Genomic DNA, 9,065 nt, shown 5'->3' with positions numbered 1-9,065 from the left:
TTTTTCTAGTTAACTTCTCTAATGAAAATATTTATTTACATTGATTGCAAAAACATCATCTCCATGAGTCTTTGTCCCAAGTCCCTTGATAAACATAGTATCTATTCTGTGTTGCTATACATGTATGCTTGAATATCTCCATCATTCCTGTTCTGATCTGCTTTGAGGGGTGGTTATTTTGTCCATGTTTTGGTGTCTTCACATGGATAAGACATTCTTGAAGTAGAGAATATTTATGTTTTATATTTGAATCTTTCTTTAGCATAGTACTATACACAGAGTGACCTTTAATACACTTTCATTAATTTATTTAATTACTGTATACATTGACAATTCATTTCTTTTGTTGCTTTAGCTGTTACCTACCTTTTTCCTTTCTCCAGGAATATTATGGAAGTTTGAGTCGAAAAGGAAATGAAGGAGGAGGAAAGAAATGAGCTAATATGAAAATACATGGTAGAAGAAAAAATATGAGCAAATGTTAGGGTAGGTGGGAGGGAATAGTGGGAGCTATAGTTCATGTGTGTGAACAATGAGTGGATACTATCTCCTAAGTTAGAATAAAGCAACGAGTGCTCACTTCGCACATTGCCTGTTTAACTGAAATATATGCCTATTGTAACCTGTAAAGTGAAATCATGGTTCTAATATATGCAATATTCAGTTAATACAGCACTGTGAAAAGCAAAGACTACCTGCACTTTTACTGTATTTATCTCCAAGTATACTATTGAAGAAAGAAAAAAGGCACTCCTTTATGAAGACTTCATTTTAAAGTATAAGGATAATCATTATCACTGATTCAGTGGTGTTAATCTCCTAAAAAGGCCACAACAGTATTCCACATCTGTATTTCTGGAGCTCCAGGAATGATAATGTGATAAATTACTATAATGAATCAGATATAATGAATCAGAAAAGGAAAACTCTCTGATGTGCAAGAGCCTACTAGAGACTTCATGCTTGATGTCAAATCAATAATTGAACATTATACCTAGACCATATTTGAAATCCATTAAAGTTTATAATTATTGTTGTTACCATCACCATAATGACCAGTGGCAATAACCCTACAAAACCATGATAACTTTCATGTCAATTAAGTCTCTCTGGCTTATTGGTGAATCAAGAGTGATCACCAATTCTTTTGTAAAGCAATTACTTTCCTACAATGCCAAAGTTCACACTTACCCTGATAAAATAACTGTAGTTCTTCATTTTCTCTCTCTCTCTCTCTTTCTCTCTCTCTCTCTCTCTCTCTCTCTCTCCTGTCTTTATTCCATTCCAAGGTCTAGTATTGGAGCACAGAGTAAAAGATGACCTTTTCAAAGCAGAGCAACCCTGGAGACATCTGGTACACCATGCTTGGTATCTCAGGAATGAAAGATGCACACACATGAATCTCCATCCCATCTGTTTATCCCCTGTACATAGCAGCTGTTGTAGGCAATACCTTCTTATTATTATTCATCTTTACTGAGGGGAAGTCTTTATGAACCCATGTACCTTTTTCTCTCCATGTTGGCCCTAGCAGATATCCTTCTCTCCACAGTCACCACACTAAAGGTGCTAGCAATCTTCTAGTTCAAAGCGGAGGGTATTTCTTTCGGTGGTTGTGTGTCTCAGATGCTTTTCCTACACTTCATTTTTATGGCAGAGTCTGCCATATTGCCGGCCATGGGATTTGACCATTATATGGCTATCTGTTATCCACTAAGAGATACTGCCCTTCTGACTACCACAGTCAGTGGAAAAATGGGTATCACATCTGTGACTAGGAGTTTCTTCATCTGGCCTGTGATAGCATCAAAATCAGCATCTACCAGGGAGTGATTGTGGCCTTGTTTTTCACATGCCTGGATGTGGTGCTTATTATCATCTCCTATGTCCTTATACTTTGTTCTGTGTTTAGAATTCCTTTCCAAGGTGCTCATCTCAAGGTTCTGGGTACTTGTGGCTCCCATGTGTGTGTCATCCTTCTATGCACCAGCTTTCTTTTCCTTCTTTGCTTACCAGTTTAGGGGCCACAGTATACCACTCCATATACATATCCTTCTTGCTAATCTTTATGTGGTGGTAACACGCACTGTCAACTCCATCATTTATGGAGTTAAGTCCAAACAAATTCAAGAGAGAGTGTTATCCAGGTCTCTTCCTTGAACAAGACATTTTACTGATATAGACTAAAGAGCTTAGTCCTTCATTTTTAAAATTTTTTAATGTAACTCTACAACTCAAGAGAACCTAATGACAATAACAGAATGTTTTTGAGTGAATGAGTCAACATTACAGTCTTACTGTTTATGTTGCTTTTGTTCATGACAATATTAGAGGAAGGACACCTTATTTGCTGTGTGATATTCAGCCTTGTTACAACAGGCTTAAAGTATAATTCAACAGCTAATTTCAATTTTTTATTGACACAGAAAAAAAGGCTACCTAAAGATACAGCCCATTCTCACACATTAGAAAAATCAGCAAAAAAATCCCAAATTAACCTAACAGAATTTTAGCTTATTTTCCTATAATATTACATCTATAATTCACAGAAAATATACTCATATATTTAGTATCATAATCTAACAATTGAACATTTGCGCTCTGACTTCAAGTTTTGAATTCCAGATGTCTAAATTTGTCAAGAATATTTATTCTTTCCTAGCTTTTGTATATTTTTACTTGTAATGGTCATGAAATATTATCTACCTTACAAAGTTGTTAAAAAGATTAAGTAAGATGATCAATGCAAAGTTCCTAAAACAGAGCTTAACATAAAATGAAAATCAAATAATGCTGCTTATTGTCATTATTAGCAATTATATAACCAGGCTGCATCTCACAAACACTGGACCAGCAGGAGAGAGAAAGAGAGAGGTCTCTTTATTTCTTCCTTCCTATTTATAATGTTATGGAATATAATGATTTTAGGTAATCTTGGGACACGAAACCAATTTAGTTTCTTAGTGGGGAGCCAGAAGAAAGATTTCATCAGAGATAGAGTTCAATATTGTTAGCAGATATGTTAATTAAAGCTGTTGAAATGAATGATAAAGTCACACATGCTCCCTTAATAAATGTAAAAGTAGCAATTATATTCTTGGTCATTGTATGATAGCACAATGAATTGCATTTTTTATACCATAGAAGCAATAATTATTACTGTTTTTAGCAATAGTAAAATGTATTCATCAGGAAATCAAAGCCACAATGAGATGCCAGAGAACATAATAAAACAATAATTAATAATTAAGTAATAAAAGTATTTTGCATGTTTACTTGTACAAGTATGCACACAAACTCACAAATGCATGTTTATATGCTCATAACATTGATGACAGCGAAGTACTAAAGCATCATAAATGCCCAGGTTGAGTATATTAAAATACATCCAAAAAATAAAGTAGTGCAATTTTTACAGAATAAGTTACAATTAAGTGTTTATATGGAGATAAAAGTATTTTGAAAATAAATTAGAGGTTGCAGAATGATACATATTATGTTATCTCAATTATATAGGTGTATAGTTATTCATATATAGACCCACATATACATGATATTAGCATAGAAATTAGGAAAGAATATTTAAAAATCTGCAATATTGTGTAAATGTTTAAATATAACATTTTAATTAAAAATAAATTTAATAATATGAAAACATATCTATCATTTCTTTCCTTTTCAAAATGAGATGTATATTATTATTTTTAATCTTATTCTACTTGTCTTATGGATAATTCTGTTGTTTTCTTTATATAACATATAATCTTACATCCAAGTTATTATAATATGTCAAATCTTGCATAATAACTAATTAAGTAATTATTCAGGCTTTCACTGACCCCTGAAATTATTTTGTAAGTTTTTATTCTAATTTTTCATTATCAGATGAAGGATATTTTCAGGGCATTTTTGTGAGAGGGTTGCCAGAGAACAATATTATGCCTGCTTGAAAACTTTTTTTTTTTTTTTTTTTGAGACGGAGTCTCGCTCTGTCGCCCAGGCTGTAGTGCAGTGACGCAATCTCTGCTCACCACAAGCTCTGCCTGCCGGGTTCACGCCATTCTCCTGTCTCAGCCTCCTGTAGCCAGTCTCCTGTAGATGGGACTGCAGGCGCCCGCCACCACCGTGGCTGGCTAATTTTTTGTGTTTTTTTTTAGTAGAGGCGGGGTTTCACCGTGTTAGCCAGGATGTTCTCTAACTCCTGACCTTGTGATCCACCCGCCTCAGCCTGAAAATGTTTATTATTAGCTCATTGTCCAACATGAGCAATGAAAACACTTATATGGCATAGAACTATTTGTTCATGATCTGTTTTTTCAAAATTCTAGGTATGTATTTTTCAAAAAATATTAACTAATACTTTAAATGGAAGAATTAATTAAAGTGTACCTGTTATAATCTGAACACTAAGGTCACATAATCCTGCCAATCATTTGGAATTCATAGTGTTTTGAAAACCGATCTTCTCTGATCCCAACTATTTATATCTCTTGTTCTATCCTAATGCACTATTTGTTTCCTCTAGAGAACTAGTCAAAATGTGTAATTATTTTATAAATTTTATTGTTTATTGTCTTCCTCCACCTTTTCCATCACCCTCAAAAGGTAAACACTATCGAGTTGCCCCTTGGTGTCTGCACGGAATGGGTACCAGGATCTTACACACACACCAAAACCCATGGGTACTCAAGTCCCTGATATAACATGGCCTGGTGTTTGCATATAGCCTATGCACATACTCTTGTAAACTTTAAATCATCTCCAGATTACTTTTAATAACTAAAGTCTCTACAGATGCAATTTATTTTTATTTTCCAAATAATACTGAGTTTCCCGTTTGCTGATTACCATTGTGGAAATTTCCCATGTTTCAAATTCTTGGAGATGTCTTCCTGTGGGGAAGGCATTCCATGAGCTCTGATCACCCACTCATACATTAGGTCAGAGATTTAACTTCTCGCTAGGTGGTCAGCCACACACATTGAAAACAAAAGCATTTCACAAGCACAGGCCCTCTGCAGCCACAGATCAGCTTAAGTTATAGCTTTGGATGGGCAGTACAACATTGACTTACAGGGCAGGAGAAAAGTTACAGGGACTTCCCTTTACATCAAGATACTGTGTCAGCAGATTTAGGATCTCCAATTATCTTGGCATCTTAATGCCCAGACCCAGAATCTCATGGACATTATTCTTGAAGATCAAGTTAAATAGATAAAGCATGGATCACAGTCAAAGATCCTGTTTATCTGGCACAGTATGAACCCTCTGGATGTTATCTCCAAATCTATAAAATCCAAAAGTGACTCTTCAGTAATCTTCTAGGTTTGTAGAGGGGCTAAAGAAACCTTTAAAAAAGATGATTCAGGCCAGGCATGGTGGCACACACCTGTAATCCCAGGACTTTGGGAGGCCGAGGCGGGTGGGTCATGAGGTCAAGAGGTCAAGGCCATCCTGGCCAACATGGTGAATACCCGTCTCCACTAAAAGTACAAAAATTAGCCAGGCATGGTGGTGGGTGCCTGTAGTCCCAGCTACTCGGGAGACTGAGGCAGGAGAATCACTTGAACCCGGGAGACAGAGATTGCAGTGAGCCAAGATCGCGCCACTGCACTCCAGCCTGGCGACAGTGAGATGCTGTCTCAAAAAAAAAAAAAAAAAAATCATAGGTAAGATAATACATCAAAAAAAAAAAAAAAAAAATCATAGGTAAGATAATACATCAAAACAAGGATGTAAGGGTACTTTAGTTAAAATGAGATGCTCAGTTTAAATAAATAGACTGCTAGCTATTAAAGCAATAATTCTCAAGAAAGGTGGTACAAAGTCTGACTGCATGCCATTAAAACGATGGATTTGGCATAGTAAAGGGCAAAATGACTTCACAATCACAGACACAGGGAGAGCTGTGAGAGTCAATGATTGAAGGACAGAATCAGTCAGGTACCACCAAAGTGAATCTATCAGGTTTATCATTCCAAGATCAAATATCAGCCTGAGAAAGGTTGGCAGGGATTCAGAAAAAAACTGGAATTCTCCAAGGCACAAGGTCAGTCAATGTATCCTGGGACTATGTAAGGGTAATTTAGAGACCTAGATGACTCAGAATCATCTCCTTTCCTTGCTTAGGAGTCTCAATACAACATTCAATGAATTGTTCTAGATATCTGGATATAATGTTACTTAAAATGAACTTTAGAATGTGCATCAGACATATCAGAAGGAAATTAGGGAAATGCAGAAAATAGGCTATTATTGAAGAATCAAAAAAGGAGTAATTATTGTTGGAGATTACAAAACAAAATAATGACTAGAATTTGTAGAAACATAATAGAACTTAAAATGGAAAAATGTGGGATTTCAAATAATTTTATTGAGTGCAATATAATATAATTAATCAAGAAACACATTTGGCATTAAACATTAGCACAAAATATAGTCTATGACTAACGGGGCAATCTGTGGACTCAGACTGCCAATAATCAAATCTCTGCTCCACTTCTTCTTATTACAAAACCTTAAGGAAGTCATTTTATCTATGTGACCACTGATTTTTTACTGAAGAATTATAAATAAAGCATTTATGGTGGTGCCTGGAACATAGTGGTGTAGAATAATAGAACTTATTCCTTCTATCCAGCTGTAATATCCAGCTGGATATCCTTCTATCCAGCTGTAATTTTGTACTTCTTAAAAAAAAATCTCTCCTTCTTTCCCCTTTTCTCTATTAGTCCCAGCCTCTAGTATCATCTGCTATATTTTTTGCATCTAAGAGATCATTTTTACAGGTTCCACATATGAATGAGAACATGTGGTATTTGTGAAGCCTTCCCCAGCCTCCAAGGACACAGTAAATCCTTTCCTCCCAAGACACTTTACTTTTATCCTCCTAAAATATTAATTATGTAGGGGTACAACTATTCTTCAATGTATGTCTCTCCACTATATTGTAAACACCTTGTGGTTGAAAGATATTTTATGTTTTTATGCATCTAAATACAGTACCTGATTGAACACACACATAAATTATTTATAGTAAATTCTATGGCCCCTTCAATAATACTGTTTTTTAAAGTTATGGAGCATATTCTGGTTTAGAAGTCTTTATTAATGTGTAAATCACTGCACATCACTTCCATTGTAGAATAATTGAGACTCTCCATATGTCTCTGGAATCAAGAATGGAGGTTGCTCAAAATATTGAAAATGGAAGTACCGCACGACCCAGCAATTCTAGCATAGCTGGATTTATATCTAGCATAATGAAATATGAATTTGAAAGAGATGTTTGCATCCTCATGTTCGTTGCAGCATTATTCCCAATAGCTGAGATATAAACAAACAATCTAAGTGTCCATTAACAGATGAGTAGATGAAGAAATTATAGTATCTTTATACAATGGATTATTATTCACCTTAAAAAGAAAGAAATCTTGCCATTTGTCACAACATGAATAAAACTGCAAGACATTATGCTAAGTTAAAAAGGTCAGACAAAGAAAGACAAATGTTGTATGCTGTCACTTATGTAAAATCTAAAATACCAAACTTAGAGAAACAGAGGGTAGAGTGGTAGTTGCCAGGGCTTGAGGGGTGAAGGAAATGGGAGATATTGGTCAAAGTTGAAGATTTTCAATTACAAGATGAATACATTCTAGATATTTAAGGTACAGTGAGGTAAGTATAGTTAATAATTACACATTATATACTGGAAATTTGCTAAATGAGTAGACTTAAAAATTCTCACACTACACACACACACACACACACACACACACAAACTACTACATGGGATGAAGGATGTGTTAATTAGCACAATTGTTGAAATCATTATGCACAGTATACTTGTGACAAAATACCACTTTGTATGTCTTAGATAGAAACAATTGTTTTAATTGCCAAGCCTCAATAAAGCTAAAAATACTGCTGAAACAACTGGACATTCGTATGCAAAAAAAAAAACGTTAATCTAGATACAGACTACATACTATTTCCAAAGTAAATCACAGATCTAAATACAAATCATTAAGATAAAAAACATGGGAAACAATATGCATGATTTTGGGCTTGGGTGTTGAATTCAGTCAGGTATATTTTTCTCCGGCAACTAAAAGACTACTATAGTATATGTGTGTGTGTATATGTGTTTGTGTGTGTGTATAGATATGTATACATGTATATATATAAGCATATGTACACACACATATACCTATGTGTATGTATATTTGTGTATACATATATTTATATACATATATTCACACACATATACATGTATATACATATATATACACACATACACATATATTTTAATCTCTCTGGATGGTATGCTACATTGACTGACATTTGAATGTTAAAAATAACTGGGTTATGTTTGCTGAAATTTTTAGTGTGTGTATATATATATGTATATATTTATGCTTTAAGTTCTGGGATATATGTGCGGAATGTTCACGTTTGTTACGTAGGTATACATGTGCCATGCTGGTTTGCTGCACCTATCAACTTGTCATCTACAATAATTATTTCTCCTAATGCTATTCCTCCCAATGCCTCCCACCCACTCGAAAGGCCCCAGTGTGTGATGTTCCCCTCCCTGTGTCCATATGTTCTCATTGTTAATCTCTTACTTATGAGTGAGAACACGTGGTGTTTGGTTTTCTGTTCCTGTATTAGTTTGCTGAGAATGATGGTTTCCAGCTTCATTCATGTCCCTGCAAAGGACATGAACTCATTGTTTTCTATGGCTGCATAGTATTCCATGGTATATATGTGCCACATTTTGTTTATCCACTCTACCATTGATGGACATTTGGATTGGTTCCAAGTCTTTGCTATTGTGAATAGTGCTGCAATAAACGTACATGTGCATGTGTCTTTACAGTAGAAAGATTTTCTGTCCTTGTGATAGTTTGCTCAGAATGATGGTTTCCAGCTTCATCCATGTCCCTACAAAGGACATGAACTCATCATTTTTTATGGCTGCATAGTATTCCATGGTGTATATGTGCCACATTTTCTTAATCCAATCTATCATTGATGGTTATTTGGGTTGGTTCCAAGTCTTT

The sequence above is a fragment of the Mandrillus leucophaeus genome, unplaced genomic scaffold (assembly GCF_000951045.1).
Source record: "Mandrillus leucophaeus isolate KB7577 unplaced genomic scaffold, Mleu.le_1.0 Scaffold1212, whole genome shotgun sequence".
Lineage (NCBI taxonomy): Eukaryota > Metazoa > Chordata > Mammalia > Primates > Cercopithecidae > Mandrillus > Mandrillus leucophaeus.
This window is presented reverse-complemented; position numbering follows the sequence as displayed.